Source organism: Dendrobates tinctorius, unplaced genomic scaffold (assembly GCF_039654945.1).
Source record: "Dendrobates tinctorius isolate UK_male_01 unplaced genomic scaffold, ASM3965494v1 ptg000086l, whole genome shotgun sequence".
In the NCBI taxonomy this organism is placed as follows: Eukaryota; Metazoa; Chordata; class Amphibia; order Anura; family Dendrobatidae; genus Dendrobates; species Dendrobates tinctorius.
In genome coordinates this window covers 4291913-4306894 of record NW_027361754.1, presented here as the reverse complement: position 1 = coordinate 4306894, position 14982 = coordinate 4291913, and the positions used below count along the sequence as shown (strand labels likewise).

General features: G+C 45.1%; 1 protein-coding gene across 1 annotated transcript in view; it reads right to left on the bottom strand.

Moving 5' to 3' along the window:
• Positions 1–13759, bottom strand: part of LOC141098035 (uncharacterized) — a 34649-nt gene extending 20890 nt beyond the window's left edge. Inside the window, exon 1 of the mRNA XM_073585629.1 lies at positions 13652–13759. The gene's annotated coding sequence lies outside the window, so the exon portion shown is untranslated. The remainder of the gene's footprint in view (positions 1–13651) is intronic.
• Positions 13760–14982: the final 1223 nt, after the last annotated feature.

The following is a 14982-nucleotide window of genomic DNA, read 5'->3' as shown; positions in this document are numbered from 1 at the left end:
CAGCACATGTCCGCTGCATCCAAAATGCTGCCAGTTTTTGAACGCAGGTGATTCCACATGTGTTCATTGAACTGTGCGGAATCACCGCGTCCAATACATTGGGATGAGTGAAATTTACCTTGCGGAGAAGATAAATAGACATGCTGCGGTCTGGAAAGACACGTCGCATGTCTGTCTCCACAGGGAGGCGGTGGGTGTCAGAGCACACATAGTGAACATGGGATTTCTTGAAATCCATCCACTGTGCTGTAACATCTGGCCGCTGCGGGTTGGACGCTGCGGATGTGCATAGCGTCCAACCCACAGCGTTTACTTGTAAGGGGGTGAAGCACCGAAGGAGCCGAGGGGGAGTTGCCTTCCTAGCTCCGTGCCCGGAACCATCGAGCAGGGCGTTAGGTTCCCCGGGGGATGCTTTAGGGAACTGTACTAGAACCAGGAACAGGAAGAGGGCAGGACTGGGAGCGTGAGAATTGTGCGTGCTTTCAGCAGAGCCGTCCAGGCACGGGAGCAAAGAGGACGCTGACACAGGAGGGGAGAGGAGACTGAACACTGAGGGACTGCAGACACAGGCAGTGAGCATGAGACTGAGTAAGAGAAGCCTGTCACTGCACCGCTTGGAGGGCTGGTCGCTCCCCTCCTTGTAGAGACTTTGTCACACCGACAGACCGCGTACCTTGACAAGACGCTCCCCTGCAGCGAGACCCTGCCTTACCCTGAGACGCTTCCCTGTGACCAAGGGACGTACCGTAACGTGACACTGACCTGCCAAGAGAGACCGTCCCAGGCAGAGCCCCTGACCCTGGTGAGAGAACGCCGCTGCCGCAGCAGAGGGAAGAGCCTTGAGTACAGGGGAGATACCGCCATCCGCATACCCCCTGGGCTCCCACGTTAACCCCTCATACACCATTTGGACTATAACTAGGACCCCAGAGACAGAGGACATCAAGCACCGCTTGTGCCTCGGTGCCTACGTGGGAGAAGAGTGAACTCTGCAATCAAGATCCCAAGAACTGATAAGTTTCTTCCCCATAAGAGAAAAACTTTTTGCTGTTTTGCACCTCTGATATTTCTCCAGTTTCTGATATAACCTTTTACAGCATTTTCTGTTTTACTGTACGTTTACCAGTATTACTCCCTGTAAATAAACCTCCCCTTTTACTGTTGGTCTGCCTGCTCCTTGGTGACATATATCCCTCCTGCACGTTATTACATACTGACCGTGCAAACATACCCTAAATCATTAAGATTTTGAGGCTGTTTTTTGGCAACTTGGAGCTTCATTTCCCTCCATAAGTTTTGTATGAGATTAAGGTCTTGAGACTGGCGAGGCCACTCCATGACCTTAATGTGCTTCTTTTTGAGCCACTCCTTTGTTGCCTTGGCTGTATGTTTTGGGTCATTGTCTTACAGGAAGACCCAGCCATGACCCACTTTTAATGTCCTGGCAGAGGGAAGGCGGTTGTCACTGTCATGGGAAGCCTAGGTAACTTTAGGCTGAATCCCGGGGCCCCTGTGGTGTCCCTCAGATTAGGGGAAACCCTGTCTGTCCCTCAACCCAGGGTTTACACTGAAGGTGTGCCTGCCTGGGCCTCCACCCTGTCCTTGTCTCCTGTCCAGCCCTAAGCTGAACCCACCACCCTCCACCCAGTGAGGAGACCAAACACCAGACCCCACAAATAAGTATGGACAGGGATAACGGATATGCACCACACCGCGTACACACAGGGGAATACAGTAATGTGCAAGGGCAACCAAATTATACAACACAGGGAGGCAAAATGGCAACAATGGAATATACTACACCAGCAACCGTATGCTCCTTAGACCACCACTCCAGACCGGTATCGCTTAGCACAAGGCAAGAGCTATAGTCGGCGACGCCCATAGTCACACAGGGCAATTTAAAGACAGAGGGCATGGCTAAGCCCTCAGCCAGAATGACAACCTGGTTAACCCAATCCAAGCCGGATCAGAAGACCAACCAGCGCCGCTGAGAACCATGTGGTAGGATGGGGTATTACCGCTGTCTGCCGGTCACCCTGGTGCGAACAGTGTCCGACATGACAGTACCCCGCCTTCTACGAGGGACCCCAGGAACCTCACAATGTCGAGGACCCGGCTTGTCCGGATGGCGGTGATGAAACACTGTAATCAGTCGGTCCACATGTATGTCCGAGGCCGGCACCCAAGTCCTCTCCTCAGGACCATAGCCACGCCAGTGGACCAGGTACTGTAGAGTGCGACGCACTACCCGAGAGTCAACCACCTTGGACACCTCAAACTCCAACGTGCCATCCACCAAGATGGGAGGTGGTGGCACGGGAGAAACATCAACAGCACCCACGACTTTCTTAAGTAACGCCTTGTGAAACACATTATGTATCTTGTATACGGCAGGTAACTCTAAACGAAATGCCACAGGGTTGATAATTGCGGAGATCCTAAATGAACCAATGAACCTGGGCCCCAACTTAAGCGATGGTATTTTGAGCTTGATGTTCCTTGTAGACAACCACACCCGATCACCCACACACAGGTCTGGACCAGGCACACGTCTACCGTCAGCCACACGTTTATACCTAGAACCTACATTCAGCAAGCGCTGCTTTACTCTCCTCCAAACGGATGACAATTGTGCTCCCAAGTGGTCCTCCTCAGGGACGCCTGCAGAGCTCCCTTGGCGCAAGGTACAGAATTGGGGATGTTGACCATAAACACAAAAGAAAGGAGATTCCCCAGACGATTCCTGATAATGATTGTTTATCGCGAATTCAGCTAGAGGAAGAAACGCCGACCACTCTTCCTGATTGTCAGACACAAAACAGCGTAAGTATTGTTCCAGGTTTTGGTTCATATGCTCAGTCTGCCCATTCGACTGAGGATGGAAAGCCGATGAATGAGACAATTTAATCCCTAGGCGTGAACAAAAAGCTCTCCAAAATTTTGCCACAAATTGTGTACCTCTATCAGATACAATGTCAGACGGGACACCATGAAGTCTGACCACCTCGCGAATAAATACCTGAGCAAGGGTCTTCGCATTGGGCAAAGATGGCAAAGCAACGAAATGCGACATTTTAGAGAACCGATCAACTATTACCAGAATGACCGTGTTCCCAGCCGAGGAGGGCAAATCGGTAATGAAATCCATGGAAATCTCAGTCCATGGCTTACTGGGCACACAGAGAGGATGCAATGTGCCAGCAGGACGGGAGCGTGGTGTCTTGGCCCGTGCGCACGTGGTACAGGCTGACACATATGAGGCCACGTCCTGCCGGATTTTGGGCCACCAAAAACGATGTGATACAAGTTCCAGAGTGCCCTTAACTCCTGGGTGACCCGCCAGGACAGTATCGTGATGTTCCCCTAACACTTTTAAGCGTAGGTGTAGTGGCACAAACGATTTATTAGGAGGCAGATCCGACGGTACCTCCTCCTGAGCATCAGCAATCTCTGCCTCAACCTCTGTCGTGAGAGCCGAGACCACAACTCCCTTTTGGAGGATAGGCACCGGATCCTCACGTGGCTCTCCACCCGTAAAAGATCTGGACAAGGCGTCCGCCTTAGTATTCTTAGAACCTGGTCGGTATGTCACAAAGAAATTGAACCAGGTGAAGAATAACGCCCAGCGAGCCTGTCTGGGGGACAGGCGTTTAGCAGACTCTAAATAAAGCAGATTCTTATGGTCTGTTATGACAGTAATCTGATGGACAGCCCCCTCCAAGAAGTGTCGCCATTCCTCAACTGCCAACTTGATGGCCAACAATTCCCTGTTACAAATATCGTAATTACGCTCGGCCGGCGACAGTTTCTTGGAGAAGTAGGCACACGGATGCAATTCGCCCAAGGATGGACCCTGAGACAGTACCGCCCCCACTCCAACCTCAGATGCATCCACCTCCACGGTAAAAGGTAGGGAGACATCAGGCTGAACCAGGATGGGAGCTGAAGCAAAACTGTTTTTGAGGAATTCAAACGCGCGCACAGCAGCCTCAGACCAGTCAGAAAAATTGGTACCTTTTTTAGTCATGTCGGTGAGCAGCTTAGCAATCATAGAAAAATTCTTAATAAATTTCCTATAATAGTTTGAAAAGCCCAGGAATCGCTGAAGCGCCTTGAGATTATCAGGCCGATCCCACTGCAGCACCGCTTTCACCTTAGCGGTGTCCATTTTAAACCCTGAGGCGGAAATTACATAACCCAAAAAAGGTAATTCTTGGACGACAAATACACATTTCTCAAGCTTGGCATAGAGCTTGTTTTCCCTGAGCAACTGCAACACCTGCCTAACATGCCCTATGTGTGCATCACGGTCGCGTGAGTAAATAAGAATGTCATGAAGGTATATAATAACAAATTTCCCCAAAAGATGAGAAAAGACATCATTTATGAAATGTTGAAATACTGCTGGCGCGCTCGTCAACCCAAATGGCATCACCAAATTCTCAAAATGACCCTCAGGGGTATTAAATGCCGTCTTCCATTCATCCCCTTGACGGACTCTTATGAGATTGTACGCCCCCCTGAGGTCAAGCTTGGAAAACCATTTGGCACCAGACACCTGGTTGAACAAATCGGGTATCAGTGGCATCGGGTAGGGGTCATGAACCGTAATCTGGTTGAGTTCCCTGAAATCCAGACACGGGCGTAATCCGCCATCTTTCTTCTTGACAAAGAAGAACCCCGCCGCCAATGGAGATGATGAAGGCCTGATGTGCCCTTTGCTTAGACTTTCTGCAATGTATTCTTTGAGAGCTTGCCTCTCAGGACCTGAGATATTAAACATCCTGGCTTTTGGTAACTTGGCCCCCGGTTTTAACCTAATAGCACAGTCATAGGGTCGGTGCGGTGGCAGCTCTGAACAACCTCTTTCAGAAAATACATCAGCAAAGTCCAGCAGTGGCTCCGGGATGCTGGGAGTCACAGCGGAGATACACGTGAGCCAGACAACTCTCCTGGCAGTATCTGCTCCACTGAATTATGTCCTGCGTTTTCCAATCAATCACCGGATTGAGCATAGACAACCATGGAAACCCCAGAACTATCTGAGCAGGTAAATTACTGAGCACCTTACATGTTACCCGCTCAGAGTGTAGGACCCCAATGTGGAGTTTTACATCAGCCACAAACTTTAATCTCCCCTTGTGAGAGAGGCGAGGCATTGATGGTAACCACCCGGATAGGATTAGGCAGCGTCTCCACCTTAAATCCCGCAGTACGCGCAAACTTTTCATCAATGAGATTAGCGGCTGAACCACTATCTACAAATACAGTAATCGACAGCTCTTGGCCCCCGATAACTACCTTGGCAGGGAGCATACACTGGGAGACCACTATGGAGGATATGCAAAGGCTCAGACTAGACTCCTCCAAACCCTCTGAGCCTAGCAGTTTTCCGCTGGCATATCTTTCTTAGGTACCAGGGGGCAAGCATTAATAAAATGTCCTTTTTTGCCACAAAAAAAACAGACCCCTTGCTTTCTGGGCAAGGGACATTTATGCTTGTTATTATGTGTATGTGATATACCAGCGATCTGCATAGGTTCCACGGATTCACCTGAGGCGACCTCAACAGAGACTGCCCCTCCCCCCACAGGCAATGTCTCCTGCGACCTCTGACGAAAACGGCGATCAATGCGTACTACAAGCACCATAGCAGCCTCCAGAGAAGCGGGAGTCTCATACATTAGCAGAGCTTGTTTTACCCTTTCAGAAACCCCATGCAAAAATTGACTCCTTAGTGCAGGGTCATTCCATTGCGTGTCCACAGCCCAGCGACGAAATTCCGTACAATAATGCTCCGCCAGTCGCTCACCCTGGAGCAGAGAGCGTATTTTAGACTCTGCTAACGCCAGTCTGTCAGGATCGTCATAGATTAAACCCAGAGCAGAAAAAAAAAAGTCTACGGACTCAAATGCTGGTGAATCAGAAGGTAGTGAAAACGCCCATGCTTGTGGGTCACCACTCAGCAAGGAAATTACCAAGCCCACATGCTGAGCCTCATTTCCTGAGGAGAGAGGACGCATGCGAAAATACAATTTGCAGGATTCACGAAATACAAAGAACTTACAGCGATCACCAGAAAATCGTCCAGGGAGAGGTAACTTAGGTTCAGCTGCCCTGACTGCTGCCTCAGTTTGCACAGCAGGAACTGAGAGGCCTTGTTGCAGGACCGCCCCCCTCAGTTCAGTGACCTGTATGGACAGAGCCTCCAGCTGCTTGGTTATGGAGACTATAGGATCCATGGTAAATAATTCCAATTTTTTTTCTTTTTTTTTTTCTTTTTGGGCTGACTATAATGTCATGGGAAGCCTAGGTAACTTTAGGCTGAAACCCCAGGGCCCCTGTGGTGTCCCTCAGACTAGGGGAAACCCTGTCTGTCCCTCAACCCAGGGTTTACACTGAAGGTGTGCCTGCCTGGGCCTCCACCCTGTCCTTGTCTCCTGTCCAGCCCTAAGCTGAACCCACCACCCTCCACCCAGTGAGGAGACCAAACACCAGACCCCACAAATAAGTATGGACAGGGATAACGGAAATGCACCACACCGCGTACACACAGGGGAATACAGTAATGTGCAAGGGCAACCAAATTATACAACACAGGGAGGCAAAATGGCAACAATGGAATATACTACACCAGCAACCGTATGCTCCTTAGACCACCACTCCAGACCGGTATCGCTTAGCACAAGGCAAGAGCTATAGTCGGCGACGCCCATAGTCACACAGGGCAATTTAAAGACAGAGGGCGTGGCTAAGCCCTCAGCCAGAATGACAACCTGGTTAACCCAATCCAAGCCGGATCAGAAGACCAACCAGCGCGGCTGAGAACCATGTGGTAGGATGGGGTATTACCGCTGTCTGCCGGACACCCTGGTGCGAACCGTGTCCGACATGACAGTCACTCAGGATTTTACGGTACATGGCTCCATCCATTCTCCCATTGATGCGGTGAAGTAGTCCTGTACCCTTAGGAGAGAAACATCCCCAAAACATAATGTTTCAACCTCCATGCTTGACAATGGGGATGGTGTCCTTTGGGTCATAGGCAGCATTTCTCTTCCTCCAAACACGGCGAGTTGAGTTAATACCAAAGACCTAAATTTTTGTCTCATCTGACCACAGCACCTTCTCCCAATCACTCACAGAATCATCCAGGTGTTCATTGGCAAACTTCAGATGGGCCTGCACATGTGCCTTTTTGAGCAGGGTACCTTGCGGGCACTGCAGGATTTTAAACCTTTTGGGGCGTAATGTGTTACCAATGGTTTTCTTGGTGACTGTAGTCCCAGCTGCCTTGAGATCATTAACAAGTTTCCCCCCATGTAGTTTTAGGCTGATCTCTCACCTTCCTCATGATTAAGGATACCCCACGAGGTGAGATTTTCCATAGTTCCCCAGATTGATGTTGATTGACAGTCATTTTGTATTTCTTCCATTATCTTACTATTGCACCAACAGTTGTCTCCTTCTCACCCAGCGTCTTACTTATGGTTTTGTAGCCCATTCCAGATTTGTGCAGGTGTATGATCTTGTCCCTGACATCCTTATAAAGCTCTTTGGTCTTGCCCATGTTGTAGAGGTTAGAGTGTAACTGATTAATTGAGTCTGTGGACAGGAGTCTTTTAGAAAGGTGACTATGTGAATGAGGTCCTGGGAAAGAGAGGATGTGGGGAAAAAAGAGGGAGATCGCCAGTGGTGTAACTACAAAGTTATGGGCCCCGGTGCGAACTTTCAAATGGGCCCCCTCATGCCAAAATACACGCACATCTCCGCTCCGTACACCTCGTACACACGGCTCCGCTCCGTGCAGGAAGAATACACTCCCGGGCGGGACGGTCAAAAACGGGACTGTCCTGCGAAAATTGGGACGGATGGGAGAGATCATGCTCTGACCTGCCGGGCCCCTGACTCCCCCCGAGCCCGGTCACAGTGGCAACTGCTGCGACCATGGTAGCTACGCCCCTGGAGAGCGCTATCTAAGCGTAGTAGATGAGTCAATCCTGCTTGGTGAGAAAAGTACAACTTGAATCTTGCTCATCTGGTGTGGTTGTGCAAGGAGGCACAACACTGGGAAAAGTTTGCAAACAAGGGTGATCCTATGTTGCCCGTCTGTAATAACATGGAGATGATTTTCCTCTCCCAGAAAAAAAAAATTCCTCCACGTGATATTGCGAATAAAGAAGTTTCAGGGCACTTCCTTCAGAGGATCCTTAACCCAATTTGGAGTCAGAGGGTTATATTGCCTAAAAATTAAATATCTCTGATGTGGAATCAGATGATATTTTATTGGCTAGGTAAAATTCAAAATTTTATAAAAAGATAATGAACACATTAAAACATTTTTTTGTTAAAAAAAACCAACGCGTTTCGGACATGTAGGCCTTCATCAGGTGTATAATAAAACAATTTTGTTGTAAGCCATTTATACCCCATTTTCATTGTTAATGGGTGTGGTTGTACTAACTGAGGAACCAAATTGCTATCTATCAAACTCTTTAGCAGTTAAAGTATGTATACAGCGCTGGCAAAAATTAAGACACCACTGCACAGTTTTATAAAAATTAGCTTCTCTACATGTCTGACAGCCATTCCATTCCAGTGTCAGTTGAATTCCAACCAGAGTACACCTCATTCTACTTAATGTGCTTCTGATTAGGTGATCACCTGAACCAAATCTTATTTAACAAAGGAAAGTATAAAAACCCTGCTGTGGTGTTCACAATCCTTATGCAATAGGATAAGCTGGATAGCAAAACAAGTGCTAGTAATATCGCAAAAGTAATAAGAATGAAAAAATAACTTTTAAACATACCAAAGGAGTTGAAAATAAAAGTCTTGAGTGAGGAAAAGAAATGCTCAATTCTGGCTTTGCCTAATAGAGGGATACAGTGATCCTCAAGTTGCCTCCATCCTTAAAATTTCTAAGACGGCAGTCCATTACAACAAGGTCAAGCAGCAGATATTGGGGACAACAAAGCTTCAGACCAGCAGAGGGCAAAAACGACTCTCCATTGACCGGGATGACCGTCATCTTATTCGAATGTTGCTCAGCAACTGCAGGATGACATCAAGTAAGTGACCTACAAATGGAATGGCAAATGGCAGCTGGGGTGAAGTGGACGGCAAGAACAGTTCGTAACAGGCTCCTAGAGATAGTGCTCAAGTCATGTAAAGCTAGTAAAAAGCCTTTCGTCAATGAGAAGCAAAGGAGAGCCAGGATGAAGTTTGCCAAAGACCATAAGGTTTGGACCATAGAGGACTTTAGTAAGGTAATCTTCTCTGATGAGTCTAATTTTCAGCTTTGCCCAACACTTGGTCATCTAATGGTTAGACAGAGACCTGGAGAGGCGTACAAGCCACATTGTCTTGTACCCACTGAAAAAAATTTGGTGGAGGATCAGTGATGATCTGGGTATGCTTCAGCAAGGCTGGAATTGGGCAGGTTAATTTTTGTGAAGCACATATGAATCAAGCCGCATACAAGGTTATCCTGGAAAAACAGTTGATTCCTTCTGCTCAGGCAATATTCCCGAACTCTGAGGACTGTTTTTTACAGCAGGACAATGCGCCATGCCACACAGCTAGGTCAATCAATGTGTGGATGATGTGTAAGGGGAAGAACCAAGGCAGGCGTACCTTTTCCGTGACAGATCTGGAACTGTCGGGGCTGTCACTTCTGTTGCACGGGGGAAAGCTTAAGCCCCCGGACTGACTTTTGCACCCAGTGATAGGGGGCGCGGCTAAGCTAAAAAGGCCGCAGCGAGCGGGAAACAGATCAGACTTGGCGGAAACGTGCAGTGTACAGGTGGACAGTGTGAGTGCTCTGACCTCAGAGAATCATGTTGGAGCCTGAAGGGCCACAGCACCACTACCAGAGAATGTCGACAGACACTTGCCTCATGTCCGCCGACTCCGCTGCTACCGCTGACATCACCGACTCCGCTGCGACCGCTGACACTATCAACATCGCTGACACATCTGACAGTGAGTCATAAGACCCGTGGGGGGAACGTAGACACACGCCCATACCAGCAGGAAAGCCGGGTGACCCGTTTTAAACTGTACCCTGATAATTCCGCATATAGTTGCCATGGAGTAATAAATGCTGCCCAGGAAGACTTTATGCTCTCCTTTCCCTTATCTTCCAGACCCAAGACAGTCACCAGGACCACGAGGAATCACCTCCGACACCAGAATTCAGGACTCCACCTTCTCCCGGACAACGTCGGACCCATACGCGCCACGGCCTTGGCGCTAACGTTTACACCCAGGACTCCAACTGCTGAAGTCGCTGGTTTGATAAGCTTAACAATTCTGAACTTCTTCCCTTTTTTGCCTAAACCTGTTTTTCCCTAGTTATAATATCCCCGCTGAAGTAGGCCTTTTCCCCCACTACTCCCTGCGTGGAGTATCCACTGTATTATTAAACTCCCTTTAACTCTTGCTCTGCCTCCAGTCCGTTACTGCATCCCGCGTTCCTGCTGTTTCCTATAGAAGGACCACCACATCAAATCCCTGTCATGGCCAGCCCAATCTCCAGACCTGAACCCCACTGAAAACCTCTGTAATGTAATCAAGAGGAAGATGGATGGTCACAAACCATCAAACAAAGAACTGCTTAAATTTTTGTACCAGGAATGGCATAAGGTCACCCAAAAGCAGCGTGAAAGACATGCAAAGCTGTGATTCAAAATCATGGTTATTCCACAAAATATTGACTTCTGAACTCTTCCTGAGTTAAACCATTATTATTGTTATTTCTAAATGATTATGAACTTGTTTTCTTAGCATTATTTGAGGTCTGCAAGCACTGCATTTTTTTGGTATTTTGACCATTCTCATTTTCTGAAAATAAATACAAAATTTAGTGCTTGGAAATTCGAAGACATGTTGTCAGTAGTTTATAGAATAAAAGAGCCATTTACATTTTACTCAAAAATATACCTATAAAGAGAAAAATCAGACAAACTGAAAATTTTGCAGTGGTCTCTTAATTTTTGACAGAGCTGTATTATAACTTCATCCCCAAGAAAAGAATGTTGTACACACATATTATATAACATCATCCCTCCTTCACCTTTTCCAGGGTTAAAACAGTATATCTGTAAATTTCAGGCAATCACACATGTCAATGTACATGTTCACAAAAAAAACACCTGTACATGTGCCTGATTCAACACTTCACTTCTCTTGGTGCAAGCGGTCAGGTGGTAAACTAGAAGAGCTGCAGGTAGTAAAGAGAATAATAATAAAAAAATAAAATAAAAATCCCCCCCCCCCATTTTTTTTTTCCAGAAAAAAAAAAGCAAAAACAAGACAAACAGGGAATTTATTGATTGAGAGATTTAAAGATCTCATTCAGTCCATCAGGGTACAGACTGCCAAGTCTGTATATCTAATAGGGCTCTTTGGCATTAAGAACTGATTTTCTGTTTCTCGTTGCTGCAGGTATTTGTTCTATTGGCGTGACTTTTATACATTCAAAGTTTTTGTTATGTATAAGAGTGATGTGCTTAGATAAACTTTGTTTCAAAAACCCTATTTTCACATTATTTCTATGGCCATTCATACAATTTCGTAGTGACTTTGTAGTGCGGCCAACATATAAAATTCCTCACACACAAGTCACCACATACAAATTTTTCTTACCATGACTGTTATAAAATTATAGATCATGGTAAGAAAAATCTGTATGTATAAGGGTATGTGCACACGTATGCAGAAAATTCCTGACTGAAAACCGGACTCCTTCACAGAAAACGCGCGTTTTTATGAGTTTTTTTCCGGAGCATCCCCAGTCTCATAGAAATAGTTAGAAATGTGGATTTTTCCGCAAAATTAATGAGCATGCTGCGTTTTTTACCGCAATGCGTTTTTTTTGGGAAAAAAGTGCATCAATATGCACAAAAAGTGTAGAATTCATTCAAATTAATGGGATGCTTCTTGTAAGCGTTTTTTACGCGTTTTTGCCAGTAAAATGCTTAAAAAATACTTACGTGTGCACATACCCTAAAAGTCACGCCAATAGAACAAATACCTGCAAGCAACAAGAAACAGAAAAACAGTTCTTAATGCCAAAGAGTCCTATTGATATAAAGACTTGGCAGTCTGTACCCTGATGGACTGAATGAGATCTCTGATATCGTACATATTAATCAATAGATTCCCCCTTTGTCTTGTTTTTTTTTTTGCTTATTTTTTATTCTGGAAAAAAAAAATTGTATTTTTCTATTATTTTCTTTTATTTTTTTATTATTATCTTTAGTACCTGCAGCTCTTCTAGTTTACCACCTGACCGCTTGCACCAAGAGAAGTGAGGTGTTTAATTAGGCATATGTACAGGTGTGTGTTTTTTTTGTGAACATGTACATTGACATGTGTGATTGCCTAAAATTTATAACATTTACAGATATACTGTTTTAACCCTGGAATTGGTGAAGGAGGGGTGGTGATGTTATATAATATGTGTGTACAACATTATTTTCTTGGGATGAAGTTATAATATACGAACTTTAACTGCTAAAGACTTTTATAGTTAGCGATTGGCTCCTCAGTTAGTACAACCACACCCATTAGCAATGAAAATGGGGTATAAATAGCTTACAACAAAATTATTTTATAATACACCTGATGAAGGCCTACATAGCCCAAACACATTTTGTTTTTTAATAACAAAAAATGTTTCAATGCTTTTATCTTTTATAAAATTTTGCATTTTACCTAGCCAATAAAATATCATCTGATTCAACATCATACTTAGTTCTTTGGCCATATAACTCTCTGTCTCCAAATTGGGTTAAGGATCCTCTGAAGGCTGCGCCCTGAAACTTCTTTATTCGCAATAAAGGTGACTACGTAAGACAGCTGTCTTTAATGCAGGTAACAAGTTGATTAGGAGTGTCTAACTGGTCTGTAAGAGCCAGAACTCTTAATGGCTGGTAGGGGATCAAATACTTATTTCTCACTGCAAAATGCAAATAAATTTATATAATTTATACAATGTGATTTTCTGGATTTTATTTTTGATATTCTATCTCAATGTTAAAATTAACCTACCCTTAAAATTATAGACTGTTCAAGGGATCAAATAATTATTTCCTTCACTGTATATTCTCTGAGGCGTCCTATAACAGCACACAAATTACGAGAAGCCAGCAGTACGGTGCCTTTATCACAGCCCGATAACCCAGAATATCCCATCATCCGGCATCAGTCCTGACTCTGCCATTATTAGATCTGGATGCTTATAGGAGTACAGCACAGCACAATGCCATGAAGCCCCCAGATAGCTGACCGATGGTTTCGCCTGACTCCCCCATACACTGGAGCACTCACTCTGACGGCGACCCTGTGTTCAGTTGTCACTTATCTCTGGAGGTGGCTTGTATGTCGGGAGAACAAAGGATCAGCAGCCAAAATCAGAGATGGCGAATACCTATCGCATCTGTCATTGGCACCCATGCACATTACGCTGTCATCTTAATCCATTGATATTGACCTTATGTGTATGGGAGGCTTCAGAGTAACTCAGATCAAGAGAAGGATGAACAGCTGGAGAAAGTTACTAGTACTACACAAAGATTTGTCAGAACAAAACTGGAAGAAAACAATTCCATCTAGTGTAGAATAATATATAACGGACACCAACCCTCCGCTGCCTTCACCTCGCTTCACTGCGTTCTCTTCCACCTGAAATACAGAGAGAAAATGGAGATTTACAAACTGTACATGTCTGTGGTAGCAGCAAGTCCACGTGACATACAGGTAAAGCCAACAAATAAAGCAGCACTCTCTAGCGCTATAGCATGCAAACATGAAATATATGAAATGTGAATCACATTACTGAACTATAAAATATGAAGAATTGAGAACACTTAGCACATAAATTGGCCAAATCATGTGTACCCGGCAGCCATAATAAGGCGATTCTCGTGGCTGGGAACCTGCCAAAGGGCTCATACCCATTTGTGAAAAATACGGATGAATGCAATCCGATTAAAAAACCGGATTGCTTTTGGACCAATGTTATTCAATAGGTGACATCTCATCTGCAATTTCTTTCTCAGCTGAAATCAGACTGAGAAAAAAATTGCAGCATGCTGTGATTTGCTGCATATCTCAGACAAGACTCGCCAATGCAAGTCAATGGGTGCGAGACAAAAATCGCACAGCACTCGCACCATGCAAGTGCTGTCTGATTTTTACGCACGCACCAGTGTCCTTTGAAAAGCTAGCAAATCCTGTGCAGCTACTGTAAAATCACACTGACAACTTAGAAAATAATAGAATAGATATATACACATAGAATACTTACTGTATATATATATACATGTCAGTGACACACATATATATGCATTAATATTAGATAGATAGATAGATAGATAGACAGACAGATAGATAGAAATCCAAAAATGGAGGCAGCACATCATGCTCAGTGGAAAAAGAGCTACTTTTATTACCCATCTCAGCAACATTTCGGTCCGTAAAGATCTGGACCTTTTTCAGGCAATGATTAAGTTCATGTGATAGATATATTTAGGGATGTACATGATTATAGTATTTAACAATAATTACAAAAAAAATAAACATATCCATCCATTAAAAGTGACACACAATGTGCCGGATGCAATATGCATAAATTTACATCCAATAAAGTCCAGTGCAACAGTGCATATATGTTATACATCAAGTAACAGACATTTTAGTATCAATTGATAATCAAAAACCAGCTGTTCTCCGTTATTAATCAGCTCCATGTCTTACCCCATTCTGTATATGAAAGTACACACGCCACTCGGCGTCCTGCATAATTCAATGCGCATGCAGGAAGGAAAAACAAGATCAGGTGAAAACGTCATCTCGCACTTGCGCAGTTGTTACACATACGATAAGTGCGTCAAATATTATTTGACTGTTTATGGGAATTCAATGGCGGTAACCTAAATTCTTTGACATCCGGAAGACATTTGCTTAACATGG